The sequence below is a fragment of the Hirundo rustica genome, chromosome 5 (assembly GCF_015227805.2).
Source record: "Hirundo rustica isolate bHirRus1 chromosome 5, bHirRus1.pri.v3, whole genome shotgun sequence".
Classification (NCBI taxonomy): Eukaryota; Metazoa; Chordata; class Aves; order Passeriformes; family Hirundinidae; genus Hirundo; species Hirundo rustica.
This window is the reverse complement of record NC_053454.1, coordinates 69,921,058-69,943,652: the sequence shown is the minus strand read 5'-3', so window position 1 is coordinate 69,943,652 and position 22,595 is coordinate 69,921,058. Positions and strand designations below refer to the sequence as shown.

The 22,595-nt window shown below is 36.7% G+C and overlaps 1 long non-coding RNA gene across 1 annotated transcript; it reads right to left on the bottom strand.

The window, feature by feature from the left end:
* Positions 1-357: 357 nt before the first annotated feature.
* LOC131378562 (uncharacterized) lies at positions 358-19,047 on the bottom strand. The gene is made up of 3 exons (XR_009207877.1): positions 18,972-19,047; positions 1,060-1,160; positions 358-867 (listed from the first exon to the last, which is right to left on the bottom strand). It is a non-coding gene; the product is annotated as an uncharacterized LOC131378562 (long non-coding RNA).
* Between the last annotated feature and the right edge of the window lie 3,548 nt (positions 19,048-22,595).

The following is a 22,595-nucleotide window of genomic DNA, read 5'->3' as shown; positions in this document are numbered from 1 at the left end:
ATGTAGGCATATAATTATCCAGATTGGATTATCTGCATACCTATTACAGGGGCACAGTCTCTCCCAGCAGCCCCTCCCCCATACACATATTAGCAAGCTCTTATTCTAAACCTATTTACACAGACAAAAAATTAAACTTTTCACTGTTGAGAAAAAAAAAATCAATATGTAACGAGATAAGAAACATCAGAGTTAGAATTGCACATAAACATATTCCCATCTCTACTAACACACGCATATGGATTTCAGTTTTGGGCTTCACTCACATTCTTCTACAGGAACCCTCTCCTTCAGCACAGAGAGTAGATGGTGCACACCCAGAGAAGCCCTTCCATTTTTTTTTTTAATCCAACATGATTTTTTATATCCTGAACTACTACAGAAATAAAGATGGTAAATTTCTTCTTCAGTAACATTTGACTGCTTCATCAACATTAACATGTGCTGTCCTTCCAACAACATTTACGAATGATATGGGGCAACTCGAGTCCTGTAGGAAGTCCATATAACTGGAAAAAAAGTGCTCAAAAGATGGTCAAAGCAAAAGTTGAGAGGCATGAAATACAGAAATAGGTAATTCAATCCTTTAAAAGTATCAGCACAATGCCTCAGTTTCAGAGGAACAGGGTTATGCATCATACACTCGCCCAGACTCCAGAGACTTCAACAGTTGGATAATTTACTCATTGTCTTGGGGAGCTTGGAGAAGAAGTCACCACCTCCAGAAGATTTCATACCTACCCTGGCGTGACATGAAAGGGTCTTTTTGGTGACAGCCTGCCTGGCACAAAGCCAGGCTTCGGGATCTGGGCTGGACCTGGCATTGGAGAGCTCAGGAGCTTGCTGAAGTCGCTTTGGGAATGATACCTACCAACACAGACACCAGCTGTAAATACTGCAACCATTTGAAAAGGAAGGAGCTACTGGGCAAAAATATTAAAGTAAAAATGCTGATATTAATTATGTGTGCCCAAAATAAATGAAATAGGATAATTTCTTGCAGCATGTGTTATCATTTTATCTCCAGAGGTCATAAACTCAGTTCTCTTGGACACCAACCGCACTAGTGAAGACTCAGCCATCCTCCACACAGGTATCAGGCTTCCAAAGCAGGGAAAAGTCCTTTGTATCTATGTCTGGTTCAGCATTTCCCGAGGAATCTATGACAGATGAAAAGATAGACTAATTTACCCAGCTTTCCTCGACAATGCAGAAACAACAAAATAATTCAACTTTTTCAGGTAAATACAGTTCAGTGTTAACAGAAATGACTGCTGTTTCTTACTAAGGTTAAAAATCCCTCCTTTTCAGGTCAACCCTTTTTTTTCCCCCTACCTCTTCAGCTTGTTTCATGCCCAAAATAAAAATAAGCTGATTTAACTCATAAAAATACACTCACATATTTGTAAAGGTTGTCTTTTTCAGCCTTTAAAATGATTTAAAACAAATAGTCAAACAACAAGCATTCCAAAAAGTCAGTCACTTGGATGTTTGAAAAGACATTTTTCTTTTTTACCTTGTAATCACCCTAAAACTGTTTAAAAGTGACCTTGAGTACTTTCATAACCTGCAAACTGTATTTTTGCAAGGTAAAATTTCCCAACTCGTTGATTTGACTGAGTGACCTATGCATTTTTTCAGCATGTAGCTTTCCAGCCAAAGTGATTTAACTTATAAATGACTTAAACAAAGACTTACTATGAAAATAGTAACAACTAGTGATCAATACCGGTCTTTATTTCTGTCGGGCCAAAGCTCCACTGTATTTCTTGTTGTATTATTGGTTAAGTGCTTTCTTCCCCAGTTCAAATAAGAACCATGCACCACCAGAATTTCAGTAAACATCAACTTTAGGCCAATATTATGTTTAAAAGACAATGTGACATTTCACTTGCATAGAAGAAATTTTATGGTTTATGATTAGCAGTGCAAATTCATCAGTGTGGTTTTTCACCACGGAGATATTGCTGATCCTGGTGGTTTTCTTTTTTTCCCATTTCTTAAAGGAAAAAAAAAAAAAGAATTGCACAGAATGCTCACAATATTGCATCAGTCAATGCCACTGTTTTCTCCTCAGACACACAAAGGATAGGGGGAAAAAAAAAAAAAAAGCCAAACAAATTTACCCTTATTTTGGTTCTACACTGCACCTTTTATTCATTTTTACGTAAATCAATATCCAAAACCAATATTTCATCTTTCTGGAGTAATGCCATCATGAATCTACAAGAGAAATGCATTTTTGGTTGTGGGGGGGGGGGGGGGGGGAAAGGTAGCAAAAGCTCTAAAGAGCTCTGTGCTTTATGAAAACACCTGCCCTTCAAACCTACTACAGATCAAGGATGTATTAAAAGTTCTGAGGATAGAAAGCAATAGTGTCCTAAGAAAAGATACTGTTGGACTTGAATTTTGCCAGAAGTAATTTTGGTGGTGGTGACCATCTTTCCCCAATCTAATGGTAGAATATATTTCTCACTTGTTGAAGTAAAAGCTTAATGTAAGGATTATTAGCTTTTAAAAATTGTATTTTTATAGAACTTTGTAATGAATGGGTTACATTTCATTTTGAATCCAAAAGAAAAGAAAAAAATGGAGGGAGAAAACACTGGCATTTTCAGTCAAATAAAAGCTTGCTACAAAAGTTGAATTTAATTTATCAAGAAAACAATCTCTTTACTTCCTTCAGCAAATGTGTTTGCCAATTTACATGAAAACTCTGAGCATAGTGGTCTCTCTAATTAAATATAAATTCTTTATATTTATTCCTCAAATTTAGAGTATGTTAAGTTATGGTTGGAAATGACAAGATCTGTTACTTTTGGGAAATGGCTTGAGTTAGGAGGAAGAAACAGACTACAAAATGAGGCTTTATATAGAAATCTTTCATCCCTAAGGTATCTCAAATTGCTTTCAGAGAAAAAAACATTGCTACATCAATCACATAAACCCAGAGAACCTTTCAGAGATAGCAACATGAAGTCAACAACTGTTCACAACTCAGTTCAAAGTGCAGAAAGGTTTATAGAGGTTGCTATAACCCAGAGCTGGTACAGTATAAAAAAAGTATAATTTCAAACTGCTTGGACACGTTAGCGCTGGAGTGCTTATGTTTGTAACTCTGAATTGAACTATCAGCTTAAATTTCAGTTTTGGGGGGATGGTTTCTGTATGTTTTCTTCTTTTTCCTAGAATATTTCTTTCCAAGGCAGTTCCATCACCCATGGCCTTCAACATGACCAGTGTGATCAAGGTTTATCAACATGATACACTGGCCACATAAGAACAGATTCCTGGGTCTCACATTAATGCTTTTTGTTTTCATCTTATTTACACACTGGGAATACATTGCAAGAAAAAAATTTAGATGAAGTGTCCTTTTCAAGAAGGAAAAGTACTGTTTGCATACTGTAATGTTAGTCACGGTACGATACATACATTAAGGAAAATGCCCTGTAATCCCATGAACGCTATTTTTACTTTCTATTAGCAGTTTTGCCCAAATAAGTGACAGATATATAAGCAAGTAAATGCATCTGAAAATTCCAAGTGTTCTGAAAATATGTTTTGATAACCTCAAAAGAAATAAACACCTTAAGCAGAAAGACCCCTTTAAGATGACGAGCATGGATTTGTCAATGACACTGCTCAGAGTTAACACTTTACATATTTATTTTACATATATATGGGGATGATGACTCATCTCTCAGTAGCAAAGCAAGGAGGGAATCAGGGTATTTGTTCCATTGATCCCTCACTTGCTTTTGGGGAGAGAGGGGGGAAACAGCTCCAGCAAGAAGGAGCTTTCTTGGAAAAAAGTTGAGCTAGGTGAAAAATCCGATCAAGAAAGCACTTAGGTAAGTGTTAGTTACATGTTAGTTTCAGGTCTAAACCTGAAAATCTGGGTCCCCTAATGCTGTCAGCACTGCGTAGAAACCCTGCTCGTTTCTTGTCTCTTTGTGTCTACCAGTGAAATGATAAAGACCATAAAAGTCAATATACAGTAAGGACTTCAAGACCTAAAGAGATAATATTGGCAAGATAGTCAAGAATATGTTCCAATAAAGTCCAAAAAACATTACATTAAAGTCAAGGAAATATTTCCCATTTTTTAGTCCAAGTGAAGAAAAAAAAACCCAACAACTGTTGAAATTGTCCTCAGCTTAAGCCCTGTTTCCCAAAATGCCAGGAGATACCATTACTACTGACAAGGTAGGCATAGACCCAACCTCTTGAAAAATTAATTTTCTAACTAGGAATTACATTTTTGGGGGGGGGATATGTACAAAGGGCATGAAACTTGTGTTACTTGCTCTGAAGAGGCAAATGACACTAAAATTTTGTAAAAATTGTGTTAAAATTGTATTTTTTTCCAAATGTGGGAAAACTTAATTACAACATTTTAAATTTTGATCCAAGTTAATTGACGTACTTATGAAAGTCTCAATTTTTGTTCCAAATAGCAAGCAGGGCAGCTTATGAACCTGCAAATGTGTGCACATGCATTATAACTGTAACATGGAATTAACTGCAAAGAAACAGAGGAGAGCTAGCTGGCATACACACAATTGCACCTTAACACCTCACATGGAGATACACAACCTGGTAATATACTGCTGCTCTATAAAAATCAGTTTGTTTCTCTTCCACTAAGAATCATACAAATTAATCTGATTTCTGTTAACTTCCAAAATATATGATGGATAGGTTACCTTTGTTTTCTGTAATGGTTTCAATTTAATAATAACCGGGCGGAAACACCAATTAATGTAGGGGTTTTAGCGTTAATATTTTTGTGGGCAGGAGAGATCAGGAGAAAAATAAACAAAGCAGGCTTAAGCTTAAAAATGAACAAACATAGTTTTATTAACATATATTAAAAGACTGAGGGAAAAAAAAAAAAAGTTGAGAAACAAGAAAAACTTAAACCAAAACAGAATACCTTAAAAACACGCTTCTTTCCTCTTACAAACTAATAACTTTCTTATTGAACAACATAGAAAGACACAACTTAGGATTTTCAGTCAGTGTCACTACTTAGACATAACTACACATTATTTTAGGAGAAGAGTCCTTCTAAGATCTTTTATGAAGATGTTTGCTACAAGACAAAATGGTCCAGTCTTTTTAATGTCACACACATCTGCTGCCGCCCGGAGTTTTTGCAGACTGTGATGTTCTATCTGCAGAGCTTCTCAGTGTATCTGGGGTATTATTTAAGAATACTTCTTCTGATCTAAAATTATCTTTGTGTCAAAAGGCTGAGACCTCCTTTTTGACCCAGGAGCGGGGGTTTCAAAGTTCCCAAATAAACCTCTATTACATCAGTCCTTAATTTTACCCAAATAATTCTAATTCTAATTCTACCCAAATAATACTAAGATGCTTCAAAGAACAGTTAATTTCTTTATAATTTACCTTAGAAAAGTCCGGTTAAAAATGTCCACTTCTTCAATCCTATTCCAGTATTACTAGTTCTTTCACTTCTCATCTAACTGACTTCATGCAGCATCTGTTCCATGTACCTTCTGGGTTTTTTTTCTTCTTTCTCTCAAGAAAGAATGGTGCTTTAAAAGTTCTGTGTTGCTAAGAAAGGGTTAAATTTGCTCGGGCTTGCAAAGGCCATGTGCACGCACCGAGCTGCAGGGCTAAAGAAAAAGAAAATGCAAGGCCGTGCTGGTAGAAGAAATTAGCAAAAGTCTTTTTCCCACCCCTCGGTCTCATCCAGGGCGCTCCAGCTCGGAGCTATCACTGAGCTGCAAAAAGGCTTCACCCGGGCTGCTCTCATGCGAGCAGCAGCCCTCAGAGGGCTCGGCCGGGCCCGGCCCAGCCGCCCAGAGGCAGAAGGGCCTGACCTGGGCCTCCCCCGCTCTCCATGCGGGCAGCAGCTCTCAGAGGCCTGGCCGGGCCCGGCCCAGCCGGCAATAGAAAGGCCAACCTGGGCTCCCCCCGCTCTCCATGCAGGGAGCAGCTTCTGAAAGCCCGGCCGGGCCCGGCCCAACCTGGGCTCCCCCGGCTCTCCATGCGGGCAGCAGCTTCTGAAAGCCCGGCCGGGCCTGGCCCGTCCGCCCAGAGGGGCAGCAGAGCCCGACCCGGGCCCGGCCCGACTACAATGTTACCCCATGGCAGATCACCGAAGCAAGAGAGTGTGCAGTCAGCAGCAGGTTAGTTTTAAATGTTCCTTCCAAAGTCGCATTGACAGTTCTCATTGGTCAACTTAGCTGCCAATATCCCAGCCTGCTTTTGATAGGTACTTGTCCTCCCCCCCCAACCCACGCTACGGTTAGGGCAGGGAAAAACATTTTACATTTCTCTAGATCTAGAAAACAAAATTGCGCCAACCCATGATATTTTCTTAACTGTTTCTACCTTCCATTGAATTTTTAATTTTGTTATAGATACATATGCAATTTCATTTCTTTTTTTCATTTCATTACCCTTATAATACCTGTTCCTCTTTTCTCACGGAAAGGGTTAAGCTTGTTGCTCTTACCTAAGACCACAGTGTACAGTGTTTACAAAAGCCACGTTCTATTCTCAAACTAAGGCTGAGAAAATTACTTCTATTCAATGCTTCTGCTTTAAAAAGGATAATGATTTCATCTGGTTAGAGCTGTCTGTACCTACTTAGTTTATTGCAGGGAAGAAATTGCCTGTTCGCTCATGATAAGATAATTTGTCGCCTTGGAAATTAAATTATCCATTCCAGTTTACCTTGAGGAGGAATACTATATAATACCTATTTGTTCCATTACACCCTTTAAATCAGAAATACGCTTTACTCTACAAATGTGTTCCATGTAATCAGAGACATTAAGACAAGTTAAAATAGCCCCTGACTGCAACTTAATTAGCCTCCAAAATCATCAATTGTGTAAGACTTGAATCCAGTGGAACTAAAAGGATATTGAATAAATAATTTCTTTTAAAGAACAAAACTAAGCCTGCAGTACATTTTAAAGACAGCTTTTTTTATATTTTTTTCCATTCTAACAGTCACAGAAAGTCATATAGGGTACACACCCTCACTCCACCAAACCAGAACAACATTTCCAGGTATCATTACAAGATGGAAAAAACAGGATTAAACCTAATTTTTCACCCAATATTTTAAATTATATAAGGGATTAAGGATTTAAAGTATGTGGCTAATGTGGGGTTTTTCCTGCTTCTGCCAGGCTATCATCCTTAAATACATAAATATTGTCTGTTTTTCAGAGACACTGGTTTGTAAAATTACCATTTCTCAACCAATTTTGAAGTCCAAGCTGAATGAAAGGGTTTTAATATTTAAAACCTGCCATCTCAAACCCACGGTAATTAGGAATGGCCATAGTTCTAGGCCAGGGAGAGCACAACAGAAATGCTGGGTAGGGCATGGTAGGACTCAGCTCTCAAGGCACTATATGACAATAGGCTCTGAAAACAGCTTCTGAATCCTCTATAAAGCTCATCTACGGAACTGCATAATCCAAGCGGTTCATTAACTTCTTACAGATGGAAATTTGGGAAAAAAAAAAAAAAGAAAAAAGGCTAAGAAAATTAGATTTTTCCATAGCATATTTTTTCCAGCCTTTGAGTAGTGATGAAGAGAAGCTGGTCTTGTGATGGTGATAATGGATTACGAGACAAAGCCTTGCGCTGTTGGCTCTGACACAGGCTCTGCGCGTGACCTTCAATGAATCGTATAATCCCCGTGTTCCTGCTTCTCCTCTCATGAAACAAAATCATTTTTACCTACAGTGAGAAAACTGTTCAGGGGATTAATTAGATATTTATTGGATGCTTTAGACAAGAAATATATGTAACCGTCCGCTTTATTTGAGGCTAAAAGATATTTATTTTAAATTGAGTTCTAGAGATAGGAGTTTTCCAGTAGAGCTTTTTTTTTTTCTTCTCCCCAAAATACTGGTTTGACCCAAATGATTCTTTTTATGGCAGCAAAGTGGCTGAAGAAGTTTACATAAGGGAGATTTTCAGGTTCTAGGGGAGATTTCTGGAACAACTGGGAAATGTGACTTGGTTTTCCCACTGACAGAGATGCTTACTAATCTCATGATGCAGCTAACAAAAAATATATAATGGCCTTTACCAAGACACTAACACTGAAATACCATGACCTTCCCTCACCTTATTTGTAATCTTGCTATCTCAGTCTCCTTTGCACTAACAACTGCTGCAACAAATATATTTTTCAATTATATTTTTCCTGTCATCTTACCTTGCTAGTATGTACAGCATTTTGGAAAAATTGAAAAGAATTCGCAAATTTCAGTGGTGGAAAACAACAGATATACATGGAATGGGGGCTGGAAATAGGATTTTAAGTAATGAGGAAAGAAAATTCCCCTCCATTTCTAGATCCATTTATTAGTAAATTAATTATATTATTTACTAAGTAGAGAAACATTTACTGAGAGAAAATTCTGCATGTGAATAAAACATGATTATATATTAGTAATTAAAATGGCAAAGTGTCTCCATTAAGCTTCAAAAGAGCACTTAAGCAAGCAGGATGCAAGCAACAAAATTGCAAGAAATCTGAATTATTCCAACATCAAACAAATTGAATTCATTTAGTTCTAGATGGAGTAGTGTGCGTTCTCAGTAAACAAGGAGAATAAATTATTTGATTGAAAATCAGGAAAAAAGTGAAAAAAAATCTTCTTTTGACATAGAAACTGTTGGCCTGATATATTTTGTACTTACTAGATATTGCATACCAGTGAGAAATAATGGCCTATCTAGGACTTTCTCCCAATTTTCACTGGTTCATTAATAAAGGTGGATGTTAGAGTCTTATAAAAATAGCCACTTTTTTTTTCCCCGTGTATATTAGCACAATTGTTTTCAGCAACATTCTTTTAAATAATGTAGACTCTATAGGCAATATTAATGAACCCTTTGCTCAGCTGCATTTTTCATTGTAAACTGGGAAATGCTGCTTTCCCTTTCCTTTTCTGCTAATCCTTCAATATTGGTATCATTGCCACCACAACCACAGTAAAAAAAAAAAAAAAATTAGAACTTTAGGTTAAGTTTGTTTGGGGGTTTTTTTGGGTGTTTTTTTTGGGAGGGTAATTGTAATTCCAGGAAGAGATGCACAGACACAATACAGTTGAATTTCAGTTGGAAGCAGTTGCTTTAGCTGTCTGTACTGTTCGGATGTAATGGCTTGAAGTTCGTTATTTTTTGTTCGGAAGCCACCCTGCTGTTCTAACCAAAGAAAATGCAGGTCAGAACCAAGATATTTAATTAGTTGAGAAGGTAGGTAATGCTTAAGCATGCTGCCAGTAATTTTCTCACTATTTAAAAATTTCCATCAGGGATAGATTGACAATAGAATTTCAAAACATGCAGAAAGTGATAAGTCATGAAAAATGGCTGTGAGGAGTTAATTTTAGTAAAGGGGAAGGCTAGAAAATAATAGATTATAAATTATTAACATAAGAATATATCTTTGTTATGTCTAAACAGCACTCAAATTTGTACCATGAATTGAATAGAAACAAAGTAAACCAATAGACTTCAGGGTTTAAAAAAGGCCACTGATGAGATCTGAAATGACAGAAGCACATAAAGGAGCTCACTTGCATGTGCAATTTTTATTTTCCTGCGTGGCTCAGAGCTTGAACCAGGGTTTGTGTTCGTCATTCTATCAAAACTCCACTTGTGTACATAGTGCAGCCTCTAAATTTTGCATGATTGCTAGCAGAATAAAAAGTTGTAATGTTCACGCTACTTTCAACAATAACATAAAATATAAATAACTCTCAGGTGATTTTTTTTTTTTTTTTTTAATTTCCAATACCCCTCTTTCAATACATTGCACAAGTAGTTATATTCAGATGTTATTTTTAATATACTGCTCTTACGCTCAAGTATTTCTAATCTTAATAACTTTCAGGGGCCCATCTGGAGCAAAGGACAGAACACATCATCTTTTGGGGAATTCTAGGAGGAAATATCTTCAAGAAGGGCTCTGATAATCAGAAATCAGGTTTCTGAGGTGTTGTAAAGTCACAAATTTAACAATTTGGCTCCCAAAGAGACAGAAGCTTATGAATTGAATTATACTCATTACCGAACACACCTAGAAACTTCAGACCAGTGGCCTCATGTCAAAGTAAGCACCAGTGACTGCTGTCACTGGTTTTAGTGACACCCTAAAGAAAACCAACTTTTATGGTGAAAAAGGGAGCTCTCCCATGAATTAAAGTATTTTGCAGTAAACTGAGTTGTGTTTTAATTACGAAAAAAAATTAGTATCAATGATACACTAACTGGAATGCTAAACCAGCCTTTTCCTGTTATTAATGAAAATCAGTTAACTAGCAACAGCATTAATAAAATTTTCACCATTTATCTGCTAGGTTAAGAGTCTTCCTAATAGTTGGCTCAGTGACCAGTGCTATTAAAGGAAGAACCTTAATTTAAAACACTAATTACTCCTAAAATAGTGAAGATTACTTTGTAGGAATAGGGACTCAGGGCATAACGGCCTTGTCTATAAGAATCGAGACAGGATATAACTGCTTGCCTTTAAAACCAAGATCAAAGGCAGCTCTTGTTTAGTGAGGTGTTTGCTTCCACTGTTATCATGAGACCTCCAAAATAAAGCAGGGAATTTGAGAAAATAAACTTTGACTTAAAAGCCAGTCCTCTGGAAGAGAGGCTTCATGAAGATTAAGGGGTAAATCAGACATTGCTTCTAATCTTGTAAGGGAATAAAGTAATCAGGAGAGCACTAATGGAACATCTGGGTTATCAGATTCAGTAATTTTGATATTCTAATTATTTATTTGATAGATTGAACTACACAATTTTGATTCCTTTGTGGAATCTCTTTTTGAGTGAAGATATGTTGTTCTACAGATTCCTGCATAAGATTCTATTCTGCGACAAGAGAAATTAAATAGCTCTGAAAACCACAGGAGTTCCAGTCCTGAGTTGTTAAAATGTTATAAGTTCATCCATAATATATGTACAGCTATAGAGATATGTCTTCAGTAAGATAATGTTCATAGGAAGCTAAAATATAAATGCTACTGGTTTTCATACACCTGCTCTACATTTATTTTGGCCTTCAAATCACATCACGATCACCTAGATATCCCAAGTCGTAAAAATAATTGAATCCCTAGACTTGGAGAAAATTTTGTGTAGCTTGGAATAAACTGTAGCTTCTTAATGTAATAAGTATTTGTTGGGAAGTTTTTCTTGTTATAATTGGTTTTAAATAAAAAATATGCCTGGCAAATGTATCACTTCCTTATCCAATCAAAGTCTGAAACCTTCAAAGGTTTCAAAGTCTGAAACCTTCAAAGACACATGTGGTGTAAAACCAGAATAATCATACAGATGCCTTTCCATCAGGACATTGTGACAAGGATCAAAATATCACAACGTTAGGAGAGAATAAGGAACAATGCACTTGTTCATTGGGAAGGCATGAAAAACAAAACAGTAAAACCAAAACACATTCTAGCATACTGCTTTCCAGTTTTTGTTGATTGACCTCAGTTTTCTCATGCAGTTGATGCCCATCCCAACCATTTTATTGGGTATACACTCTTCTTATACCCAGCTCTGGTTTTGCTTCTACTAGATTAAAAATAAGTGTGTGTGTATATATATATAAAAATATATATATATAATTAGAAATATAGATATAGGTCTCTATATAGATTGATAAATGCAATGCTTATGCATTGGCTCAGGGAATACAAAATAATAAAATATATTTTTGAGCATTCTGGACAAGTAGTTCAGACAGCAGAACAATATTTTCCAACATTCCCTTTTGAATGCTTTACAAATGTTCTTAGGAGACACTAGACACCCTTCCTGACACCCTGTCTCCCCAAAAGTGGTCTCTGACACTCCAAGGTAAAATTAAGGAATCCTCACAGTGAACAGTTATAAGGTATGCTTCCTATAAAAAACAATATTCCCAGCTCCTATCATTACCTTTTGCCTGAAGCACAACAAGTCATATAATTTCTAGATCCCTGATTATTTTTAAAACCATAGAAACTCTGACCGTTGTTATAATCTATATAAATATCCATTTCCTTTCTCATCTGACTGAGCTCTTCACTCCAACAGTATAGTGTGGCAATGACTTTTGCTAGCTTATTTTTGGCTGAAAAAATAATTCCTTCTCTTGATTTTAGATTTGTTGTCTTTCAATTCTCTGATTACTGCCTTCCTCTGATATTATGTCAGAAGTTAAGTAGGAAGCCTGCACTAGCTTCTCTCTAAATCCATTTTTACACAGTCTTCTTTACTTGGTTTTTTTTCACGTCTCATCTTGTTCATCTTTATTCTGAAATAAACTGCTGCTGTCTTTTCAATCTTACTTCATATGGTAGTTTTTCCACATCTCTAAGCATTCTTATTGCCTGTCTCTGAACCCCTCCTATTTTCCTTATAGTCTTTTTTGGAATAACATAAACAAAGCTGAAAGCTGTGTTCCAGAGGCAGCCTAGGTTGCAAATAGCATTATAATACCATCAATATCAATTTAATAAAAATCCTAACCCTAGATTTCTTTTCTTTGTTAACCATTACTGCTGACTGATGAGTGTTTGCAGGTGTTTGAGTTTCTGATTTGGCAGTCACATCTATAGTACATTTCTTTCCAGATGTGGCATAATAACATTCATGGAATACGTTTCCTAATACCTGCTGAACTCCCTGAATAGAATGGATATATTTTTCCCCCTTCATACTTTAGAGCCAGAGAACAACTGCACACACTGAACGTGGAACAACTGTGTTTGCCATTCTCTCTTGGAAGTCTGTGATGCCTCAGGCACTTTTCAAGCAATATCCTTTTATTTCAAATAAAGACAGCTGATGGATCTCCTGGAGTAAAGTCAGGTCTCCAGACAGCATCCAGACCCCTCTTTTGACAGTGGGCAGTAAAAAGTACTGGTATTGACCACCTTCACATGATATCTCTCAGCTGTCATCAACTTCTTTTTGTGCAGTAGCAATTCAGACTGAATACTGCAAATGTCAGGAAAATTGTGCCTGAAGCACAACCTCTCACCAGAGAGCTGTACATTGTCTTTAGATCTTAGCAGAGATCTTCAACTCATTTCTGTGTTCACAAGTTCTGATTATTCCTTAATAAACCAATCATGCTGCATTATTTTCCAGACTACAAATAAAAAGTTTTCACCATGGTCCTTTGCCTCGACACCTGAAGGCAACTTCTGCAACATCTTTGGGCACAATTTGTTATTAAGGGCAAACATCTAACTTGTAGGATCAGGTAAGATATTTACCTGACTCTCATAAGTAAAAATATTCAAGCCTTGTTACCTGTTGATGGCAGACTGCTTTAAAGCAGGCTTAATCATATAATCAAAGGGATTTAGGAAACACAACAGGGTCTGTTAGAGTTTATTTTACTACAGAAGTCCAGTAGTCATCTGAGATCATTAATTTTGGAAAAAAAAAACCAAAAAACCTTGCACCTATGTTGCCAGTCTGACACTAGATCCTCTCTAAACTTCTGGCTGTTGTATTATACCATTTCATACAGTTCTTTATTTGGAATTGCAGATTCCTTCACAGCAATTCTCTACAGACCCTGGTGCCTGCCTGAAGCACGTTAGAATCCTGCACAGGGATGGGGGATGCAGGTGACTAAAGGAGATTGCTTTGTGGAAGCCAATTATTCATTCTCTGAATTTCTACCATCTTTGACGCATGAAGGAAAAACCAACCCTGTTTGTAGGCTGACTTGTTAGAGCTGAAGCAGGGGTAAAAAGAGTCTGTGGCCAAGTAGGAATGACTAGATGAGAAATAGATTTGTCACTACAAGGGGGGGGGGGGGGGGGGGGGGGGGGGAAGAAAAAAGTTCCCGTAAAATTGAAATTATTGTACTGTTAGATGGAAAAAAAAAAATCTGTATTCCTCCACAATAAAAGGTGAGAGAAAGAGGGGTAACAACTATTTTCCTTCAACATTCTTTGGAGTCTGCACTTTTTAATGTGCAGACATAAAACCATACTTTAAAACCAACTTTGAAGTCCCTCTGGTTTATCTCATATTTGAAGACTCAAAGGTGCAAGTCCCTCTAAAGCCAGCCTTAGTAATCTCTTCCAGAGAGGAGAGACATCTGACTTGCACAGTTCACCAAATCATCCAAGTGACACAGTAAATGTCTAGAGATTGACACTTGTTTGATACCATTGAGGGGTGGCACAGTCCAGGCAGGGCAGTGGCAGTGAGTTGCCCAATAATTTTTTTTCTCCTATGACAGCCTTGTCTATATGCAGATACAAAGGCAATGATTCCTGTTTTATTTTCCTAAATGCAACATAACTTGAAAGGAAAGAATGTAATTGCAGCCTATCAGCTTTGTTGAATGGAAATCAGAAATCTAAATTATAATCTACATGTCATCTTTGCATTAGGAAGTTAACATTGCCCAAGCACTTCACACTGATTCCTGCCAACAGCTGGTACAATATTATTGTGGTGCTCCAGTATTTCAAACTAGATTTGAATGAAAAACAAAAAAACCTTCCACTTCTGTTTCACTTATGGCCTCCTTTCTAGCTAGAATATTTGCTTCAAGATTAAAAAAAATTATATGAAGTTGTTAGCTTGCATGGCTTTTTTTTATTATTATTATTATTTGGTAAGATTGTCAATTACACCAAGATCCAGTTTTTTTTCACCACTGACCATGGCAACTCTTTGACTTTATAACTGGAAAAAAGTTTAAATTTGGCTGTACTGCACATTTATAACTGTTTTGTATATTTTCTTTTTCCTTCCAGAAAGAGAAAATCTGTAAGTTAGAATTGCTATTTCTCATGATAGATGGTTTTTACATAAAGGCCCTCAAGAAAGCACAAAATTCTTTATCTCCTTTTATTAAGTACACCTGTGCTTCTGAATATTTATGGCTGTGTGGCTTGTCTATCAGAAGTTTGAGCCACCTGCCATGGACCAGACAGAAGGAAGTCCAACTTTTAGCCGTGAGCTTTAATTCTTTCACAAAGAGTTTTGTGATGTTCATCACATGATATTAGAAAAAAGCATCAAGCTCTCTCTTCCAAGAGAGTCACACACTCATTAAAATCACTTTTCAACGCAAGATTTCTTTTTCTCCCCCTCCTGCCTTTCACTTTTTCTCACTCCTGAGCAGGTGCCTTATTATCACCCAACTCTTTTCACTGTAAAGCATTTAACAAGAGAGCAACTGGTACTGACGTGTTGCTAAACCTGTAAAAGCTTTTGTATGATGCTTAATAGCAGAAGAAATTTATAAGTGCTATCAAGCACTCAAACCAAAGTTCTGTGTCAAGGTAAATGATAGGAGACAAAGAGGCACTTAGGTACTTCTCCACACCGTTGTATTTTGTGCACCTGACATTTTACATACTTTTTAACAAATCTAGAAAAACTTCTGGTAATTCAAATTTTCATTCAAATACGTGAAAATACATATTCCAAGTCACAAATAGACCTACGTATCAATTTCACATTCATTCTACTGCAGGTTTTGTAGACCTACAGGGTTTTTTTTTTCCCCCACTAAGCTTTTCTTCACATTTGGAGCATCTGATTATATTTTGTAGCATTAGAAAGTAAGAGACTGATTCATGAATGCCTTACACCATCTGTAGTCATTGTAGTTCTGCAAAAATGAATGCAGATCATAGATCTTGCTTTACAGTTTTAAAGGCTCATAAATTAGATTTTGAAAAATTACATTCATTTTAAAATACTAACATATTTTTATTTATTGATGTAAAGAAGTCAACATAGATCCAGCAAATCTTTGTAGGTCAGTAAGCACAGAAGCATTTAAAAGTAGTGGCAAAAGTCCTATTTGTCTCCAAACATATCAACAGATACAGCTTGCTATATGAAATCTCATAGCCTTCCCATAAAACAAAACCAAAATCTCACACAAGAAAATGGAACAAACTTTTGATAACAGTTTTGCAAAAATTCCAACTCTTAAAAATGGTTTTCTCCAGACATAAAACAATACATCCATATTGAATTAAATACCTTGCCTTGTTCTTACATCCTTGGTGTTTAGGATTCTTACCGAAACCTAGAGCAATAGTGCACAAGTGAGGATGCAGTCTAAATTATATCCTTTCTGCAGATCCACTGAAATCAGATGTATTGGCAGTTCTTCAGATAAACTTCAAAATATTTGTTTTATTGCTGAAGAGGTATTTCTTGTGGGAAAAGAGACAAGATGAATAATTTACCTGAGTGATGGGCAAGGGACAGGAACTGTTCCCTTAGTGATTAGCAGTCTCTTCCTGTCTAGGACAGAAAAATAATCTGCTGCGGTGGATTGCCAGCCTCAGGCTTGTCATGGTCCACACTGCACTCTCTGATTTAAATAGAATGCTCTAGAATAATGTGACAGCATCATAAAATACAGAACAGGTGACCAAGTTACTAATATGATGGGGTGTTATCTTTATGGGCTGGAATTTTCAAGCGCATCTCTTGAAGGCACCAGCCGTTTCACAGGGGATATGGCAACACAGAGGATGACGGAAGCATTAAACCAGTACTTAAAATTATCTCTGACTCCTCTAAGGGCCTTCAAAGAGACTGCCCTAGGGCTTCCAACTTGTTATAATAAAATTGCCTCACCTGTGCTCCAAGATCAGTTCAGTAAAATGTAGGTAGCAATAGAATTTACCTGCAATGCAGGTAGCCAAGTCATACAATCAACACAAATACACCACATGTGCGTGTCACTGAGCCATGAGATATCAGAAGTGCAAAAAAATCTATTATAATTTTAAATGCCCTGAAGACTCCACTATTGTTATCTCCCAAGATCTAAGGTCCTATTTTGTAGTAGACCATACAGAAGCCACATCCAATCAGAAACCAGTTCAGAATCTGGAAAGGCACTGGATGCTTATGTAACTACCTGCATCACATCTTATGCAGCTACAACATTTTTTTTTTAATTCATTTTAACAAAAAAATTCCTTTTCATATTTTTTTCCTAATGGGTCAATTCTTTATTAAATAGGAATTTTTTATCAAAGAACAACTGCAAGGCAGTAAAACAAAGGCAAACAACCTTTTAAGTTTGTGTCTGTAGCTTTCATAGTATTAGAGGGACCAATCTCTCTGCAGACAGTGTGCCCAGAGTAGACCCACACAATAAAGAAAAGTGTCAGAAGTAACAGCTGGCAAAGAGTAATCAGCCTTTCTTTTGTGTCATCCAACACCTAAAGGGGCTGTGAGAGAGCTGGAGGGGATTTTACACAGGCACGTAGAGATAGGGCATAGGGAAATGACTTTAAACTGAAAGAGGGAAGATTTAGATTAAATAAAAGGTAGAAATTCTTCACTGCGAGAGTGGCAAGGCACTGCAACAGGTTACTCAGAGAAGCTGTGGACCCCTGAAAGTGTTCAATACCAGGTTGGATGGGGCTTGGAGCAACCTGGTCTAGTGGAAGCAGTCCCTCCCCATGGCAGGGAACTTAATGACTGTAAGGTCCCTTCCAAGCCAAATCATTCCATGACAAATGGCAATCACATGAAAAGCTTTGTCTATATGCTCCATACATTTGCAATGAATTAACAGTTCAGGAAATGCAGCCTGGTTAGAAAGAAAGCCCTGAGAGAGACGTTATTGTTGCAGTGCTTGTCACTGCAGGTGTGAGAATTTCACTGTAAATATTGGCTTTTTTCAGTTTAGTGTCACACAATTTGAAAACAAAACAGCCCTGTCTGTCCTAAAGCATGTGAACTGATGAAGCAGCTTGGGGTGGCAAATATTCATACAGTCCAAAAGAGTACAAGAGTGCATCTGCATATACATATATATATACACATATAATATGTATATATTTAGCAATGATAATAGATTTCTTAGACTGATCATCTATAAATTTTATCAAGGAAATTACACCTAGAATGTTATGGCATTGGTAATGAAGTTAATTATTCACAGATAGTGAAACACTCCATTTTAGTGTAACCTTGACTTCATGGCTTGTAAAAACAAATCAAAAAATTAAGAAAAATAACAGAGGGAAGAAAAATCCTAATCTGCACCATGTTATTTTCTCACAAAGAATTAGGAAGAGGATTCTTGGAGTTTATTTTGTTTGTCTGAATTAAAGTGCATTTAAATATTAAGAAAAAAAAAGCCTATATTTCTTCAGTCCTGCTTTTGCTGTGACATTTACCACCAAACAGCACTTTTGTATATATATACACCCCAGGAGATGTAAAATCATATATTTGTTTTGTGAGTCAGAGCAGTAAGACACTGGTAAAACTCCATCTGGCAAGAAAGCAAAAGTTCATTTTTGTGTTTCTGTTATCATTAAACGTTATTCAAGATTCTCATTACACTTGTCATCCTAGTGCAAGGTTAATTAGGATTAATAAATGCTGTACTAATCCAAAAGGAAGAAAGGGCAAAGAGGGAAAAACACTAATTATCAGCCATGCAAAATAAAGCAATTTCACACAGGACACACTGTACAGATGGACCTGTCTTGAGCTGAAGATGGAAAAAAAGTTGCTAAGAAAGTACTTCTTTTAGGTTCTGATTTTAATAGCTTAATGACCAATTCTAAATAAAATGTCTCACATAATGGATTCAGTCCAGGACACGGGAGCTTTTAATCCATTGTTGACCTGCTCTGCAACTTTTAGCAAGTAAATTTGTTGCAGCAGCCCCCCTTGTTAGAGAGTAGAAATAATCCCAGACATAGATACCTTGTTTATCACATCATGAAAAGGGTCTTGGTTTATTCCTCTTTACAGCTCAGCCATCCTGACTCCAACCATTCACTGACTCTGGCTGCAGCAGCGCCTGCTGCAGGTTTCCCTGGCAGCCTCTGACGGCTGGGTATCTCCTGCTAAACTCTGACTGCAGGCTTTCACCCAGCTAGATTGTGACTGCAGGTTCCAGCAACAGGCTCTTACTGCAGACCCAGACTGACCTCACAGCAGTGACACTCCCGCCTCAGGACCTTTCTTCTTCATGAAGATGCCCCTCTTCCTTAAGATCCCTCCTTCAGGATTCCCCCTCACCAGCTAACCCACTCCCTTTTATCACACTTATCTTTATTTGACACAGCTGTGACTCATCAGGAGTGAGGCTGTATTGGGTAATTAACACAGCTGTTACTTATCAGAGGCAAGGTCACCTGTATTCCCTTCTCCTACATAAATTAATTTTTATGCTCCTTGATTTACTTGTCTGTGGAACTGAAATAAATATTTTTATCCATAGTGTAAGACCTCCTAAACTCTCTGGAACTTCCATTACAATGAGATGTTTTTTCTATTCCTGCCCAGAAAAGGACCACAAGAAAGCTATGTAAAAAGTAAACAAACAGAAAAAAACACCACAAAATTAAATTTGCTGAGAGCAAGCAACTCTACTTGTATTAAAACAGACAAGAATTTCTAGTTTGAGGGGGGTTTTGTTGTTTCTGTTCTCTGTTTGGGGGTGTGTTATTTGATTACTTGGAGGGTTTTAGTATTTGGTATTCAATTAGTAAGGAACATTAGCTGCATTAAGCACTTAGCATGTTCCAAATATTCTAGATATTTTACTACAGGGTTGTCCAAAAGCACCTGAATATCCAAGAAGTGTTTTACTAGTAAAATAATGAAAATAAACCCAGATATTAAAGGAGTTTTCTTCAAAATCATAAAGAAGTACTTTACAAAGGCAAAATAAGAATGGGCTTCCTCATTTGCTCATCTTCTTACCTTAAGGCAATGTCTTACTGTTACACTTTTAGACTTTACCTTTTCTATATTCTTTTTTTTTTTTTTTCCCTCCAAAACTCAAGAAACTTCATTCTTTGCTTTGCTATCTCACTCCCATGTTAAAATTTTCTGATTTCTACCTGTAGTGTGTAGGATCAAAATTTAAAAAATCAATTTTTAAAAAGTCAAATACAAAATGAGCTCACACACTTTTTCTACGTATATGTACATATATAAAAAGAAATTCAGAAGTTTAATATTTCCAAAGATAAAACTTCCTTTTCTAACTGTCCTTATTTAATTCTCCCATTCTCTTTGCTATATTTTATGCAACAGTCTCTTGAAAAGTAAGCTGAAAAATGGAGAAGTTTCTTTTCAATTAAACACTCTCTAATCCTGCTCTACTCAAGGAGAAGTAGAAGAGCAAAGAGCCATTATTCTATTTCTTAAATATCATTGAAGTTTGTGCCAGACCAGTAGAAAATGAAAAAGTCTTTCTTGCTCTATCAATACATGACACTATTATTCTCCTGACTTTTTGTTTTCAAAACTAAACTTCTGCAAGAGCCACTGGAAACACAAATTTGTTATCCTCTCTCTATATAACATATTAGCATAGGTGGATGGCTGTATTTAAAATTACTTACTTGTGTGACAACTGGACATGTTTTGCTTTTTTTAAGTTCCTAATTTAGTTCTATGACACATCAATAAACCTGTCATTAAACATCTTTTCTTTCTGGGTTGTTTTTTGGGGGTTTTTTGGGTTTGTTTTGGTTTGGTTTGGTTTGGGTTGGGTTGGGTTTTTTTAGGAAAAATGTACTTGATGCTATCTGCTTTGTCAGTGAATGACAAATACACATTTCACACTTGAAGTAATGATTTGAGATAGTCAGCAAGACATGGAATTCTGCGTCTCTGTGACCCTCTTTAGAGAATATATTTCAACTCAATAAGTAACTTGAAGTTGAATTTATTTTATTTATTAGTATTTGTGAGGCTGTGCTTTAGGATAAACAACAGAAAAAATAAGAAAATACTGTCATTGTGAGATGCAATTTATGTTTTAATGTGTGATGTTGACAGGTATCTAAATCACATGCACAAAGACCTTGCATTTCATGATGCATCACTATTTCCCTACTTCCCCCCCACCCCCGAAATTGGAAATCCAAATATAAAGGAAAATGTTAAAAATTGTAAGAGACTGTAGCAGTCTCCAGTCTTAATCAGGTACTCAACTTCCTACAGATTGCATACAAGAGATGCACAGATTCCAAGTTGTATAGAATTTTACCTTTGCCTAAAATATTACTTAGTAATAATTTTTGACTAGTAGTCATGGGAAAAGAGCATATCTTAGTATAAACCCTTTCCTTGGAGCCACCACACACTTTCCCTTTCTATCACGTCAAAGTTTAGGAGCGTTTTCTGAGTCAAGACTATTTGCAACCAGTGCTTTCCTTGCCATATCCTTCCCCCCCACACAATTATCTTACACACACAGAGGAGACCACATTAAATTGCCTCATCTTCACAATACCAGCCTCTCATATCAACATTTTAAGTTTTCTCACATAAATATTAATGCTGACTTCTGTGTTGAACTAACATGGAACAGAAATTCTCAATAAGCATCTTCAAAAATATTTCTTAACCCATTACTTTTTCTGGGATGAATGCCATTAACTTTACAGCTTCATTTGCTGACCAAAAGTGCTGATACTTGTGGGTTTTTTTTTGTTGTTGTTTTTTTGTTTTTTTTTTTTTTTTTTTTTTTTTTTTTTAACAGGAACTATCTACCCTCTGAGATGGAAATTTTCTTTTTGTTCAATGTTTTGTCCAGCAGATAGGTAGCTATTAGGATCATGAATAAGAAATTATTTCTCAAAGTCTGCAGAGGGAGACAAAGATGTGGAAGATGTCTGATTGGAGAGATACTTGTATGGAGTTCAAATGTATGAGTCATGCCTGGAATCACAACATAGTTATTTCTGTTCTTTTATTCTCTAACTGCAAAAAAATGCAAGTTGGTTTCAGATTTTATTCAATATTTTATATAGCAAAACCCCCTCTTTTTCCTTGCAATAAAACAACACAGTTTCAACTTTTTGGATTTTTATCCCTTACCATATATTGAAATCAGCTTGCATGTAAGCATTTGCTATGTGCCACATCACGCAGAGAAGTTATCAGATGCATGGAGTTTAATTAAATATCATACAGCAGCCAAAAATTTTTGGCTTTTTGGAATTTTAGTAACAAGCTATGAAGCAATTTAGTTCAGGTAATTTGGAGATACTTGGCTCCAGACTTCTGTCTGAAAGCCACATGGCTGATATGAAATGAGCTAATCGGTGACTGAAGCCCTCTGGCTCAAGTCCTTTTCGTTTCAGCCCCTTTGTCTGCTGCCTCAGGCTATGGACTAGACGTGAGAAGGATCCCAGCCCATTCTGAACTCTCTTTCCAGCTGGGTGGAAAAGAGGCAATCTCATCGCTGGAGGTCCTGATGGCTACAGCTCAGACCAAGGTCTCCTTCCAAATTTGGGAGTCCTTATGTTCTGAGTTGGGAGATCAGAGGCTGTCTAATTTCAAAGAGAGAACAGCATCCACTTTTCCCAGTGTTCTGGTCTCATTTCAAGAAACAGACATGGATAAAATATTTTTCAATAGTCTATGTATTATTATGAATAAAATTACATCAAACATAGTAATGGCAATTGAGTTTTGCTGGACTGCAAGAAGTCGTGATAGTCAAAGACATAGCAAAGAAGAAAATAATTCAAATAATCCCTATTAAACTCATTTTATTTGGGTCTCTGTCATGTAACTTTAATAGCAAATGT